The sequence below is a fragment of the Eurosta solidaginis genome, chromosome 2 (assembly GCF_040869045.1).
Source record: "Eurosta solidaginis isolate ZX-2024a chromosome 2, ASM4086904v1, whole genome shotgun sequence".
Classification (NCBI taxonomy): Eukaryota; Metazoa; Arthropoda; class Insecta; order Diptera; family Tephritidae; genus Eurosta; species Eurosta solidaginis.
Window position 1 is genome coordinate 67,732,337 of NC_090320.1, and position 15,908 is coordinate 67,748,244.

Genomic DNA, 15,908 nt, shown 5'->3' on the forward strand with positions numbered 1-15,908 from the left:
CCTTTGTGGAGATATCTCAAAAAGGCGGCCACCTATAGAACTAAGGCCCACTCCCTTTTAAAATACTCATTAACACCTTTCATTTGATACCCATATCGTACAAACAAATTCTAGAGTCACCCCTGGTCCACCTTTATGGCGATATCTCGAAAAGGCGTCCACCCATAGAACTAAGGCCCACTCCCTTTTAAAATACTTATTAACACCTTTCATTTGATACCTATATCGTACAAACAAATTCTGTTCCACCTTTATGGCAATATCTAGAAAAGGCGTCCACCCATAGAACTAAGGCCCACTCCCTTTTAAAACACTCATTAACACCTTTCATTTGATACCCATGTCGTACAAACAAATTCTAGAGTCACCCCTGGTCCACCTTTATGGCGATATCTCGAAAAGGCGTCCACCTATAAAACAAAGGCCCACTCCCTTTTAACATACTCATTAACACCTTTCGTTTGATACCCATATCGTACAAACAAATTCTAGAGTCACCCCTGGTCCACGTTTATGGCGATATCTCGAAAAGGCGTCCACCCATAGAACTAAGGCCCACTCCTTTTTAAAATACTCATTAACACCTTTCATTTGATACCCATATCGTACAAACAAATTCTAGAGTCACCCCTGGTCCACCTTTATGGCGATATCTCGAAAAGACGTCCACCTATAGAACTGAGGCCAACGCCCTTTTAAAAAACTCATTAACACCTTTCTTTTGATACCCATATCGTACAAACAAATTCTAGAGTCACCCCTGGTCCACCTTTATGGCGATATCTCGAAAATGCGTCCACCTATTGAACTGAGGCCAACGCCCTTTTAAAAAACTCATTAACACCTTTCTTTCGATACCCATATCGTACAAACAAATTCTAGAGTCACCCCTGGTCCACCTTTATGGCGATATCTCGAAAAGCCGTCCACCTATAGAACTAAGACCTACGCCCTTTTAAAATATTCATTAACACCTTTCATTTGATACCCATATCGTACAAACAGCACATTCCAGGGTTACCCTAGGTTCATTTTTCTACATGGTGATTTTCCCTTATTTTGTCTTCATAGCTCTCAACTGAGTATGTAATCTTCGGTTACACCCGAACTTAGCCTTCCTTACTTGTTTTTATTTCAAATAGGTGGCAAGTTTTTCAAAACACCCTCAGTAGGAACACCTAAATATAAAATTTTAGAATGTGACACACTATTTATATGCCAAATTTCATTAAAATTGGTTAAACCATTTCCGAGATAGTTCCGGATATACAAACAACTTTTACTCGTTTAAAGTAATAAGTAGAGCTTACAATTTCTCGAACTCTTTCGAGAAGAGATTTCCCGTGAGTCTCGCCTTCTCGCAAGATTTTCGAATCTCGACTTACTCGTAAAGCTCAAAAGCTTCTTGACAGCGACGTAATTGAAATCGAGAAGCTCGCGAGTTTTACGAGTATTTCGAGATTCAAGAATCTCGGGAAAAGCCGAGTTCCCGATTTCTCGTTAAAAAATAAAATATTGTGAACAAAATTATATATATATCTTTTGAGTGAAGTATCATCGGAAAGCAATATAATCAACAAAAAAACCAAAAGTAAAAAAAAAACCAACTGTATAAATATGTTTATGTCGAGAATCTCGCGAGATTTACGAGTATTTCGAGACACGAGAATCTCGCGCGAAGTCGAGTTATCGATTCCTCGGGTCTCGAAAATCTCGCTTCTATTCGAGAAGAAATCTGCAGCTCTAGTAATAAGATAATACTTAGGGTGTACATGTAGTAGAAAAAGCAGAAGAAATCGGGACAGTGTAGCAAAATAAAAAAAAGGATCATATATGGTTTAAATAATCCAAATTGGCAACTTCGTAATATTCTTAAACTTATGTCCTGCCTTTTCGAGTCACTGCCTTCTTTTCTATGTTGTAATTTACTACGCTATCTATTGTGTAATTGTGAATAAGTATATAATCACATACATAATTTTTTTGCTATTTTTATAACTTAGGCCGTCGCATATTTTCCTTTTTTGCAAAGTTTTTTTTCTTACGTTTGCTTGAAGTATTCTTGTTGTTTGTCGTATGGACTTTTATTCGTTCGTTGGCTTTTTTATTCTTATCTTAATTCTTATTTACGCAAATAATCGTTCTACTTAGGCGCTTCTTCTACCGGATACTCTTATAAATGGTATTATGTTATCACTTTTATGGTTTATTTTTATTAGAGCAATCAGTCTTCACTGATTGCTTGGCATACTGGAAATGTTATCCACTTTACGTAGGATTGTTTGTTATGATAAAAGTGTAGCAAAAATATGTGACCAAGGCTCAAAATTCAGGCCTAGGATTTTATGTTATGTATATAATTGTTAAGGAGCTTAGTTATTCCTTTATATATATTCCCTAAAGATTTTCAAAATAATCAACACTTACGTAGGTATGCAAATATATTACAAACAATGTACAGACATTTTTTTGTTGGTTTCGGGATAGATCACAAATACAAATTGACTTATTTATTAAATGGCTGTAAAGATAGGATCGGACTTTATGTGAATATATCTTTTCCATTCTTGACATTAAAGAAGTCTGAGGCCACTCACCTCTAAATGTGACTCAACCTTGCACAAGCCTTATATTCCAACAAATCGTTAAAAAAGGTTTTTAAGAATTGGCAACTCAAATTTTATATTGAGTGTTTTTAAATGCTAAGGTATAAGCGAACATAATGTACCCTTTTCTTGCTACAAATTCAGTAGTTCACAAAGGAAAAGCTAAAGGAATTTTCTTCTGCGCCACCTTTTATCCCCACTTTCAGTGGAGGGTGCCGACAAGGATAACTTGTCTCGGTGCATTTAGTGACATCTAAAACTCAATTTTCTTTTTGCTAAGATAGGACATTACTTTTACAGACACTGAAGGTGTTGATACCTTTACGAATTCCAGTAATAACGAAAATAGCGACCAGGTTACCAAGTGAATTCTAAGAATATGGAGGGCACACTTCACCGCCCTCTTATATCGAGTTATCGCCCACAGAAAGGGATAAACGCGAGCGCACAGTCGAGAGAAATGGTATTATTTTTTTTAACCCGACTTTAATAAGGAACAAGTAGTCATATCTAGCCCAAGAAACAGGAAAGCCGAGGGCACTGATGTATCACCTACGGATCTACTAAACTAAAACGTTGAGAAATGGATCTAATCTATGAGCCAACGAATGACGAACGGCCCTACAGAATTAGGCATAAATCCCGCTCTTATAAAAGACATGGTGCTGACCATTCACTACTTAGACTAACAAAGTTGCTTCTATCATTAAAAAGAGAGGACTCTATACTCATGACGGGTACTCTGACTGGACACTGCCTTCTGGCGTCACATGGCGTCACAGAAGACGGAGTTATTTTATAACATAGGTCATGAGTTTTGATAGGGTTTTGCAATTTGGTCGTTAAAATAAACTTCAGGTTACACTACGGACTCAATTCAGTCTATGTGAAGTCCTCATGGACCGGTCAGTTCAACCCAACGTATAGAATTAAGACCCACTCCCTTTTAAAACACTCATTAACACCTTTCATTTGATACCCATGTCGTAGAAACAAATTGTAGAGTCAGCCCTGGTCCACCATTATGGCGATATCCCTAAATGGCGTCCACCAATATAAATATGGCCCACTCCCTTCTAAAACACTCATTAACACCTTTCATTTGATAGATACCCATATCGTACAAACAAATTCTAGAGTCAGCCCTGGTCCACCTTTATGGTGATATCCCTAAATGGCGTCCACCTATAGAAATATGGCCCGCTCCTTCTTAAAATACTCTTTAATACCTTCCATTTGATACACATGTCATACAAACACATTCCAGGGTTACCCTAGGTACATTTTCCTACATGGTGATTTACCCTTATTTTGTCTCCATAGCTCTCAAATCAGTATGTAATATTCGGCTACACCCGAACTTAGCCTTCCTTACTTGTTATTCTTGTCAGGATTATCCATACGACAAGGGATGGATTACGCTTTCACGCCTACCTAATTAAGCTGACTTATCTTGTTTTTTTTTATTTTCCGACAGGGTGGATAAATGATGCATATTGGAACGATTTTCCGTCATCCCTTGTCAAATTTGGTTTTGAGACAAACCGGTTTCGGCGTTGTGCCGTCATCAGTGTCGGTTTTCGTTCTGACCAGTTGATGTTGTTTGTCCTGTATTTATAGTTCGTAGGTACATAAGCAAGTATTGTCAAAATTGATGCCTGTGTATGTGCTGAGTGTTCATTCAGAACCGAGGGTGGTTTACTAATCGATTTGTGTGGCTGACTGGGGTAGGTAAAAATCCTTGATTTAAGTCGTTTGACCTTCTTTGTGGGTTTTTTGTTTTGGTGTGTTAATTGTTTTGTGTTTATTTATTGTTGTGTGTTTGCCTGTTGTACCTATGTGATTACTTTGTTTCTTGTAAACAAGTTTTAAAGGCTCGAATATTGTGTGATAAATTGTGTTTACCTGTTCGTTTATTATTCTACCGTCGAATGTTTTCTGTTTGTAGATTTCCACGTTTTCGAGTACGTTAAGACGTCGGCCTTTTGCTTGTATGTGAAGAACCCTTGTTTTATTGATGTTTGCTGGAGAACTTTCATTATCGACCATGTGATTCGCGAAGTTAGACTCGGGTATAATGTTTGGATTCCGTATTTTTTTGTTGTAATCTCTAATATGTTCTCTGAACCTCGTTCTTATTTGCCTTCCTGTTTGTTCTATGTAACTATACTGGAATCCGCAGGTAAGCTTGTATAATCCGCGTCTGCTAAACGGATCCTCTGAGTTAGTGTTAGTTCTTAGTTTTCGCCCTAGATTGTTCGATTTTTTGAATGCTGTGTTAATGTTGTGTTTTTTAAAGAAGTTTGCCAATTTATATGTTGCCTTTCCAGTACATGTCATAATCGTCCAGCTATTATTTTCCTTTTCATTATTTCTTTTTGGTTCTCCATTTGTCCTTCTGAGCTTATATACTAGTGCTTTTTTATATCCGTTGTTTGCAGCGATATTATATATGACCTCAAGTTCTATCTTATATGCCTCTTGTGTAAGAGGTATTCTTTCAAGTCTATGTACCAAGTGCCTTAGCGCTGCGTTTTTATGCTGTTGGGGGTGATTTGAGGTATTATTATGTCGGTGGCCTTTGGTTTTCTATATATGTCATAGTTAAATCTTTTAGCTTCTTTATAAATATTTATCGTGAGGTCTAGATAGTTGATTCGTCCGTCTTTTTCGGTTTCCATTGTAAATTCCATGTTTCCGTGCTGTTGAGGTACTCCAGTACAATCCCTTCGTTATTAGTAGTTAAAACGGAAATTATATCATCCACGTATCTAGAATAAAATGACACGGCTAATATGGACTACATCTCTTGTGTGTACCTTTCTTCCAGATTTTGCATGAACACCTCCATAAGAATTGCTGATGTGGGGCTTCCCATTCCAAGACCGGTTGTTTGTCTATATATTTTATTGTAGAATTGAAAATAGCTTTTACGTAAAGTGCTTCTCAGCGAATTTGTGATTTGCATACTTTTCACTTTGTTTTTTGTATTATGAACTATTGTTGAGCTAACTATGTCCAAAGTCTCCGATAGTGGTATAGATGGGTATAAATATTTTATGTGAAAAGATACCAATTTGCTGTTCCTTGTTAACTCTACGGTCTCAAGTCTCTCTATTAGTTCTGTTGTGTTAGCTATTGCATATTCGTTCCTTAGCTCCAGAGTATCTTCCAATATCGGCTTTAAATATTTGGACAGTTTGTAACATGGTGCCGATTTAAAATTAATGATGGGCCTCATTGGCGTGTCCGGCCTGTAGATTTTTGGTAGCGCAATCAGTTGGGAGCCGAAGGGTTCATTTGGACCAATCTATATGCCATGTTAGAATATACTATATTTGTTGCATTTTTTATAGCAACTTTGATTTGTTTTTGGTATTCATCTGTGGGATCCTCCTCATTCTACGATATTTCATTTCCTCTATGAGATCTTCGGTTTTGGATATATATTACTCTTTTTCGATTAGCACAGTGGTATTTACTTTGTCCGCTTTAGTTGTGATTATATTGTTTTTCCTTAGTTTATGTTGTAGATTCTTTATTTTTTTCTCCCCTGTATTCGATTTTTGTCCTTCCTGTGATTTCATCTCCTTTTTTATGATTTCCCTGCACATGTGTCTTGCATGCTACTATTCTTCCTGTTGTATCAATGATATTGCGATCTCCGCATCTGCAATCGCTTGCTCCATTTTTCTTACTGTATTTTGGTCCATGATATTGTGCTTCAGGCCCTTTCGAGAAGTTGTGCCTCTTCCTTGGTAATGGCAACTGTTGTGAGGTTAACGAACTTGTCGTGAAACTTATGCGGTCGAAAGATTCCAGTCGTAGGTAGTTGTTCGGTCAATCTTAAATGGATAGAGAATAACGCGGCATTTAAAATAAATACATGTAAGGCGCGATAACCTCCGAAGAGATCTAAGGCCGAGCTTCTCTTCCAATTTGCGTCGTGCTCCTCTTGATTTTCCCTACAAATTGGCCGGACGGGACCTACATGTTTTATGCCGACTCCGAACGGCATCTGCAAGGCAGATGAGTTTTCACTGAGAGCTTTTCATGGCAGAAATACACCCGGAGCGCTTGCCAAACACTGCCGAGGGGCGACCCCGCTTAGAAAAATTTTCTCGGCACTTATCTCATCCTTTTTCGAGTATAAGCTTTCCAACTCATATTTTAAAAAATCTTTTCCGCTTTTCTAACTCTTTTCCTGCTAGATTTGGTATTTGCCTTTATTTTCATTTTAGCGAATTTTGGAGTAACATTCAATTCCAGGCTCGCCTTTGCTTTATATATTTTCAGTGGGCGTCGCTTGTAAATTGTTAGTAGTCCGTTCGCGTTCAAGTTAAAAGCTTGACAAGCAATAACTGACTTATCTTGTTTTGTTGATTTTCCGACAGGGGGGATAAATGATGTATATTGGAGCGATTTTCCGTCATCCCTTGTCAAATTTGGTTTTGAGACAAACCGGTTTCGGCGTTGTGCCATCATCAGTGTCGATTTTCGTTCTGATCTGTTGTTGTCGTTTGTCCTGCATTTATAGTTCGTAGGTACATGAGCAGGTATTGTCAAAATTGATGCCTGTGTATGTGCTGCGTGTTCCTTCAGAACAGAGGCAAGGCGATTTGGCAAGGGATGATGGAAAATCGTTCTAATTAAGCTGTTTGAATGGTACTCTATTAGTACCATGTAAAACAACCCCGTCATTAAAAAATTCAGTTGTAGACTAAGATGTAACCATGGACCGCAAACTTAAGATTAAATTCCATGTTAAAAACTGAGCGTATGGAAGTAAACTGACGTTAGCATTTATAAAGCGGTAGGCCTAAGAATTAAACAGCCCTCAAAACCGATTTTAAAAAACAAATACAAGGCGCGATAACCTCGGAAGAGATTTAAAGCTGATCTGCTCCTTTAATTTGCATCGTGGTAACGGGACTGGACCGCATGTTTTATGCCGACTCTAAATGGCATCTGCAGATGAGTTTTCTCTGAAAAGCTTTCCATTACAAAAATAAACTCAGATTGTTGCAACTCAACTGCTGTGACCCGTTTGAAAAAGCTTGTTTCTAATTAAAAGAATTTTTTTATATTTTTTTTATATTTTTTTACCCAGAGCACGCTACCACTATATTAAGGTTGGAAGGAACATATATTTTTCATGCCGACTCGGAACGCAGCTGCAAGCCGAGATGCCTTTTCATGGCTGAAATACACTCGGGTTGATGGCCAAATCAACAAAAATTTGTTTTTAAATTTTGATGTTACTTCGCCAGAAAAAACGAACCTTTCTCAAAAAGCTTGAGGGCGCATATATACTATCAATGCTTAGAATTACGGGAGTCCTGAAAACAATCCTTACATCTGCACTTTTTTCGAATCTACAAAACCCACTGTAGACCTGGTGACAAAGAACATAGCGCTAACAACTGCAAGGCGGGCCAGCTTAAGCGCAAACCAAATCAAAAGCAGAAAAATATATTATTCTCTAGTACTCTTGGCTTCACAGTTTCGTACCTAGGGACCACACAATTCTTTTGATTTTTTTCTGTAATTCAAGATGAAAATTGATAAATTGCTTTCTTTCGACCTTTCAATTTCTTAGCTCTTCGAAATATGTATATGTAAAAACCTACGCCCCTATGCAAGTTATATCCATATGGATGCGATTTATTTAGGTGCCATCTTTTGCCCGTACTTGTCTTCTACTTTCAATTTAATGCTCACACCTTTTATGAGAAATAGTTGCCAGCTATTTTTACTACCAACAACCACAACAACCACAATGATGTGACATAAATAACAAGTACTTTCATGTTAGTTGTCTGACTATGAATTGGCCACAAAATTCATAAATAAAATAAATATGGTTCACACACATTTTCCCACTTAACTCACAAGGACATGCGAAGATATTGAAAATTCTCACATGTCAAAAACACTGTATACAGACGCATAAATATGTATGTAAGCGCATAGGAGTTTGGATGCATAAGTTGTGAGGTGTAAAACTTTGATAAGTTTGAAAGCAAAATCAACTAACCAATCAAGCCCTTACGAGTAAAGTTGCAAAAATATTTACTTGAGCAAAAATACTTGCACAAACTGCAGTTGGAGAATAAAAAGGAAATGCATTTTACCTAAGGCACGTAGAAAGTTATGTATTTTGACCTGACATATGAGTTTGTTGAAAACTCCTACCACTTTAATTGCCTGAAATTATTTCAGCAATTTCTCATGTAATATTTGTCAACTGTGGTGTATGTTTACTGCAAATATAAAGTTGGAAAAGAAACACAAATGGGAGGTTTCATGAGAAAATGAATCTTGGTGCGGGGATAGTTTTGATTGTAAAACTGGAGACAGTGTGGATACGAAAGTTTTAAAAACCTGCAAACAACCTAAAAGTATTCAATATAATCTTTAAAAGATTTAAGGTTCGATTCGAGCTCAGCGATTCGAGCAAGGTGAGTCTTTCCTCGTGAAAACGGGGCAGTGGAACATGACATATTCTACGTTTTCTAACTCCGTGGTATACCTTGGCCAAAGAGGATCTTCTCCTATCCTTCGCGTCCATAAACCCTCTTTGAAACCGCCATGTCCACTCCGTATCTGCTTGAGATGGTAGTTCAGTTCGTCGTGCTTTCGCTCATTCCATGAAGCTACGTTACAAACTAACCTGAAGGTCCAACGCACTTTACTCGAGACCTCCCACCTTTCTTGCCACTTAGCTCTTGTTTGTGTCCTTGTTCTTTTCATGTCGTCTTCAAATGGTCGCTCGATGATGAAGGCTTAGAAATCTTCATAATGGATCTATCTGCGCAGCTATGGTAGGTTCTCTGAAAATTTTCTACCTACTATTCCAACAAAAATATTATTTTTCAATTAGTGAAAAATTAAAAAAAAAATTATTGATCTGGCCTTGAGCTCGAATCGAACCCTTAATCCTTTATCAAAAGACCGATAAAACAAAAACAATTTTTAATTTTTAAATGGATTTTCAATACCTTTTTTCCTCTTAAGGTAGAGTGCTTGTAAATTTGTAAATTTTGTTTCGAGTTCCTTCCCGATAACGCAGAGGCTTGAAACTTTGAATGAAGCTTTGGGCTCTATAGGTTAAAATGTTGAGTATAAAATTGATTTCTATATGGAACAGGGAATTATATATTTATAAAGCACTCTTAGAGCATGTGGAATCTTGCGGCCGATTTTTAAGTAACTTCCCGTAGGGCTAGATACTTGAAACTTAGAACATAACTCAAAACCGCATGACAATGTAACTTAAGAAACAACAATTTAGCGGGGGTCCAAAAATCGTGAAATTTCACAAAGTCGTCCAAACTTAGAAATTTTGTTTTCGAGCATTAAGGAACTTCCCGATTACGTAGAGTTCTCAAACCTTATACACAGTGTAAAGGATTTTAGGAATTCTTAATTATTCTACACCTTCTGTTATAGTTCGCCTATTTCACCTAGGGTCCAAACCTTTCGCGAACAGCCGTCTTGGTCGATAAAATCTATAATATTCTTCGTAACTTACACAGAAGTGCCTATTTATTACCCCGAGACGCTAAAATGAAGCTAGTCAAAGCTCTTATAATACCTCACATTTCCTATGGAGAACTTATTTACGGTAGCCTTGATTCGATGTCGCTTAAGAAATTGCAGTTAACCATAAAAAATACTGCTCGGTTCGTTTTTTCTAAGAGGAAATTTGACCATCTATTTTCGTACGCAGCTCAAATTCTCGAAAGCGACGTTTGTGATTTCTTAAAAATGAGAAATTTATGTTTCTTACATAAACAACTGCGTTTTCAATATTCGCCTTACTTATTTAATAAACTAGCTTTGTGTCAGTCTACTCGAACTCTGAATCTGTTGATCCCGAACTTTAATTACGTCACATCCTTCAGAGTGTTCTTTGTCAGTACAATCCGTCTTTGGCAATTGCTACCCTCCAGCTACGAAAGCAATTAGAAAAGCCAGATGTTGCAAACTAGCAGTAATATCCTTCCTTAACTCATAGCTTACCTTAAATTATATAATTCTATCAACTTTCTTTAAACTTTTACAACTAATCGGCCAGGATGTTTATTTCACATAATGTACAAATAAAAGTTTAAGATATATTCTTTTTTATAAATTTTATTATTGAAATGTTATATTTTTCTTTCTTCTATTCTAATTTAAAATTTTTTCAATTAAGAAAGAATGTATCATAACAATAATAATGATAAATAATTATCGTTAGGCCTTGAGCTCGATTCGAACCGGCGATGTTATTATTTTCTTTTTTTTATTCTTCAAGAAAACTCCTTTTATATGTAATTTGTACTTGTAAGATCTGATTGGTGTACTATCTAAAAGACATTGTCTTACTTGTGCAAATAAGTTCAAATCTACATATGTATGTAAAATTCAAATTATGTATGTATGTATGTATGTATGTATGTATGTATAGATCGGGTTGCGTCCTAAACGGATCGACCGATCACAACCAAATTTGCATAACCCACTTGCAACCTTACAGTGATGGTCATAGGCTAAAAATAATTTCGATATATGAAAGGGGCGTGGCACCTGCCCTACAAATAGAATTTTTGATACTGCATAACTCTGAAGGTATTCATGCTAGAACATTGAAATTCAGTAAGGAGTTATATGAGGTTAATCCCTAACCCCACCATGAAAATTTGTGGTGAGGGATAAGGGGGCGTGGCACCTCCCATACAAATGGAATATATACCTTATATTTCTGGATGTAGTAATGATAGGATAATAAAAATTGGTAAGGAGCTATATGACGTTAAGTCCTAACACCTGCAGTAAAATGTGGAATTGGGGAAAAGCAGGCGTGGCACCTTCCCTACAAATGGGATTTTTGAGAACTATGGCCGCCGTACAACCTTGGGTTATTTTAACAGCTAAATTTTAACTACAGACTTGAGTTTGACTGTTATTCCGTTTGGACGTTTAGTAATCTGCCGCCGTTAAAATTTTTTGTTAATTTCAGTCTGTCTAATTCTTCTATCTATCTATATATATAAAATTCAAATTATGTATGTATGTAGGTATAGATCGGGTTGCGTCCTAAACGGATCGACCGATCACAACCAAATTTGCACAACCCAATTGAAACCTTCCAGGGATGGTCATGGGCTAAAAATAATTTCGATATATAAAAGGGGCGTGGCACCTGCCATACAAATGGAATTTTTGATACTGCATAACTCTGAAGGTATTCATGCTAGAACATTGAAATTCAGTAAGGAGTTATATGAGGTCAATCCCTAACACCACCAAGAAAATGTGGGCTGAGGTAGAAGGGGGCGTGGCACATCCCATACAAATGGAATAAATCATACCTTATATCTCCGGTTTACAACAAAGTTATCATACCAAGGATTCAATTAATACCGACAGATATGCCTTTAAATTTTAAACGCCTAAAATTTCCTATTAGGTTGGCTTTCGCAATGTCTATCAATAAAGCTCAAGGATATTCATTAGCTGTAGTAGGAGTCAATCTTACCAACTCATGTTTCACCCATGGCCAATTATAAGAGGCCTACTCCAGAGTTGGCTAATCAAAAAATATTTCTATTTATACTCCAAATAATTTACAAAAAATATTGTATATCCTATGGTTTCAGCAGTATCTAAATTCGCAAATACAAATCGTTAAAATAAATTTAAAATTTTTGTTATTTATTTTGCATATTTTTATAGAAACGTGGGGTGGAACCTACGGGAATAAGCTAGTAAATACTTAAATAAAAAACACTGGCTTGTTCATTTCTCGTTTCTGTATCACATAGTTGGTTATTTAGCTATGTATATACATGTACATATGTGTGTGAATAATGTCATCCCAATAAACATTTTTGTTGGAAATTGCTTTGAGGTCAAATGGAAATCCAGCTCGTTTTCCACATTCCAATGTTTAATATCCATTGTACCTCCATTGGAGAACCAACCCATTATCAAACAAAACGGCACATTTTTTATACGTAAATAATTTCAGTTCTCCACTTGAGAAATTCTTTGATATAAATTTGAAATCCAACATCAATCTCCAATTAGATTCAAGTGAAACAGAAAACTCTTCTAGAATTAAATTTCACATCCCAATTTAATAAAAATAACAGCGTTGTATATAAATTTAGTTTCAGTTTAATAGAACAAACATACATTAAAATAGATAGTAATTCATTTTACATATTTAAAAATAAATTAAAAGTATTTAAAAATTTAAAGTAATTGTAATTAATTAATTAGGTTCTTACAAAATATTAAAACTTCTATGCACCAACGCTGAGATATTTTTTTCGTGCTCAAAGCAGAGAGAGAAATCACCAAAAATTGTTGTACCCTGTACAAGATCTCAAAAGTGGAGGAAAATCCGTTTTTCGCGTAGATAACCTCAGTTATCTCAGAATTTCTCCGGTAGATCTCCAATTTTTTCACATTTTTCTATTTTTCTCGGTGCTTTGAGCACGAACAAAAATATCTCAGCTTTGGTGCAAAGAAATTTTAAAATTTTGTAACAATCTAATTAATGAATTACAATTAGTTCAAATTTTTAATGATTATTTTAGAATCATTAAATTAATGCAATAAATCAATATCTTATTTTTATTTAACTTCAGTAGTATTTTCTTTCTTGCTGTATTGCATTTTTTCACCAGGCGGTTTTTGGCTTGATGAAAGAGGGACATATTAGTCCTTTCATAGTTCTCATCGGAAGAGGGGGCAAATTTTTGATTGTAAGCCTCAGAAATAAAAAGTTTCAATTATAAATTAAAATAATAATGGACATGTAATAGTTACTCTTCAGGGCTCCCGTTGTACTGAGCACTCTTAAAGCTTTCTTATTGCACGTGCCCTTCCAAGTGAAGTGCCTGGCAGCTTCATCGCTCATCACTTTTCGCCACACCATTTTTATGAAGCGTAAGGAATTCCCACAAACTATAGTTTTGAGTTCAACAACCGACAGAAAAAAGAGAGTACGAATTATACAGTAGAGTAGAATATATAAATAAAATAGTTTATAAATTTCAAAGTTCTCACATCTTTTGGAAGCCCACATATGCGCTTACCCAATATATTTAAAAGGCTATTGGCAGCTGCATTTGTAATATTGACTTCTACTGCCCAACTAGCTAACTCAGCATTTAAGTTGGCCAAATCATCAGCAATCTCTTCTGAATCGCTTTTCGAGGAAGTTTCTTTACTCGAAAAGTTGTCCAAAGGAGGATTGTATGCAGCAGTTGACGTGGAAGGCTCCATTGGCAAACTTTCAATTGTTGGCGAGCACTCCGACAGCAAAGCCACCACCTGCCTTACCTCACTTTTATTTTCCTTGCTTCTATGCTTTTTAATAGTTGCACATATGTTATTAAATTAATTAAATACTTACAATATTAAAATTGGATACTTCCCTGAAATATATCAATTAATTCACTTTTTCAGTTTCACTGCTATCACTGCTACCCAATCTTTTGACACATGATTGGCCAGCATTGTCACACACATAAATGAATTAACGCGTTACCATCTGAAAAAATTTTAAGTAATACCTCAAATTGACCTCCAAGAGCACTCAATTTGAAAACAAATTTTGGAAAAACGATTTGATCTCCAATTGCTGTAAAAGTTGGATTTCCATTTGAGAAATACATATTTCTCAAAGGTTGGAAAAAAGTTGTACTTGTGCATATTGGGATGTGACTATTTCTCTTTCTTCTTCGCTCTAAGCTGCTGACTACATGTATGTGTGTATGCTTTAGTGGTGTCTTGCATTTATTTACTAGCAGCAAAGTGACGTATCGAAATGCTAATATTCGCAACGATAGCTGAGGGCATATTGTGTTGTAATATTTAATTTACAAAAAAATTCTAACAGAGAGATATTTGAAAATCCATTTAGAATACGTAGAAGCTTGCGATCGATTTTTGAATAACTTTTTATCGATGTAGAGCAGAGATCGCCAAAAGCTTCTTATGGAAGTATGACCACACCTACTTTGAAATCCAAAAATAAAAAAAATGGTGACGGAGCTAGTAAAAAGTACACTGTAAAAACTTCGAAAATTCATAAAATAAGATTTTTTGAATATCTCGATCCTTGCACCACCTAGCAGCGATTTTTTTTCCATAGGTCGCTTTCCATTCATGTATGTATTAAGTGTTCCAAATATGAACCAAATCGGACCAAAGAGGATAGATATAATAAGAGCCGTCACACGTTATTTTTTAGGCATTTACTCGATGTAAACTGTGAGGTAGTCACTACTTTTTTTTGGGCGAGATGTTTATAAATGTCTTCTATACATTTTCATGGGATATTTGTGTTTATTTTTCGACTGTATTTAATTAATTATTTAATTCTCTTTCCAAAAACACGTCTGCATAAAGTGACACGCATGGATAAATGGGAGGCAATTCAAAAATGTCGCACATAAAAAAAGTAGCGACTACCTCACAGTTTACATCGAATAAATGCCTAAAACATAACGAGTGACGGCTCTTATTATATCTATCCTCTTTGATCGGACCACAACTACGATTTTTTGAAATATTTCGATTCATGCGCCATCGGAGTTTTTTTCTTATTATTGCATTGTTATCAAGTTCTGAACTAAATTCCAAGTATCAAGTTTGTAGCTTATCGGAAAGTCCTTAAATTTCGTTTACAAAATTCTGTTCGCTACACAGAGTCATGATAAATAAAACCGTTAAAAAAAAAACGTCTATTATTTATTATATTTTATTAGATAAATGAGTGACAATCTTAATTATCTTCTTACTTCAAACTTTTCACTAATATGTATATTCCATATTAAATTTTTAAGTTCAAATGAGGTGAAATAAATTTAATTATTAAATAAATCAAACAAAGCTTCATTGTTTTCGTACAGGTGAACCAAAAATATTCCCAAAAATATTACTTCATAAGTAATTTTACTCAAAATTATAGCAGTTTAGTTCCTAGTGGGCACAGCAGAATACATTCGGTTGTATACAACCTATACATCCTATAGTCGTGAGGATAGAATTCGTGCGCGCGGGGATGCGTGGTACGCTTGCCTATGCGATGCGCTTGCCTGAGTGTTTTACAAAAAACAATTGCGTGAAAGCGCTTATGGGGTGACGATCACTGATGTAGAGGCTTTAAACCTTACCAGTACTGTTAAACTACAAAATGGGCGAAAAACTCGATTTTATGGCACAATATGAATGATTTATTATGGACAAAATAATGCCTAGTATTTTATACAACTTTTATTCTCAATCATTACAAAATGC

At 35.8% G+C, this 15,908-nt stretch overlaps 1 protein-coding gene and 1 long non-coding RNA gene across 2 annotated transcripts in view; one reads left to right on the plus strand and one right to left on the minus strand.

Annotated features, from left to right (window-relative positions):
* DIP-kappa (Dpr-interacting protein kappa) overlaps positions 1–15,908 on the plus strand; it is a 421,153-nt gene that overhangs the window by 218,797 nt on the left and 186,448 nt on the right. The window lies entirely within an intron of this gene.
* On the minus strand, positions 13,259–14,078 carry LOC137242554 (uncharacterized). The gene is made up of 3 exons (XR_010950287.1): positions 14,020–14,078; positions 13,431–13,568; positions 13,259–13,372 (listed from the first exon to the last, which is right to left on the minus strand). It is a non-coding gene; the product is annotated as an uncharacterized lncRNA (long non-coding RNA).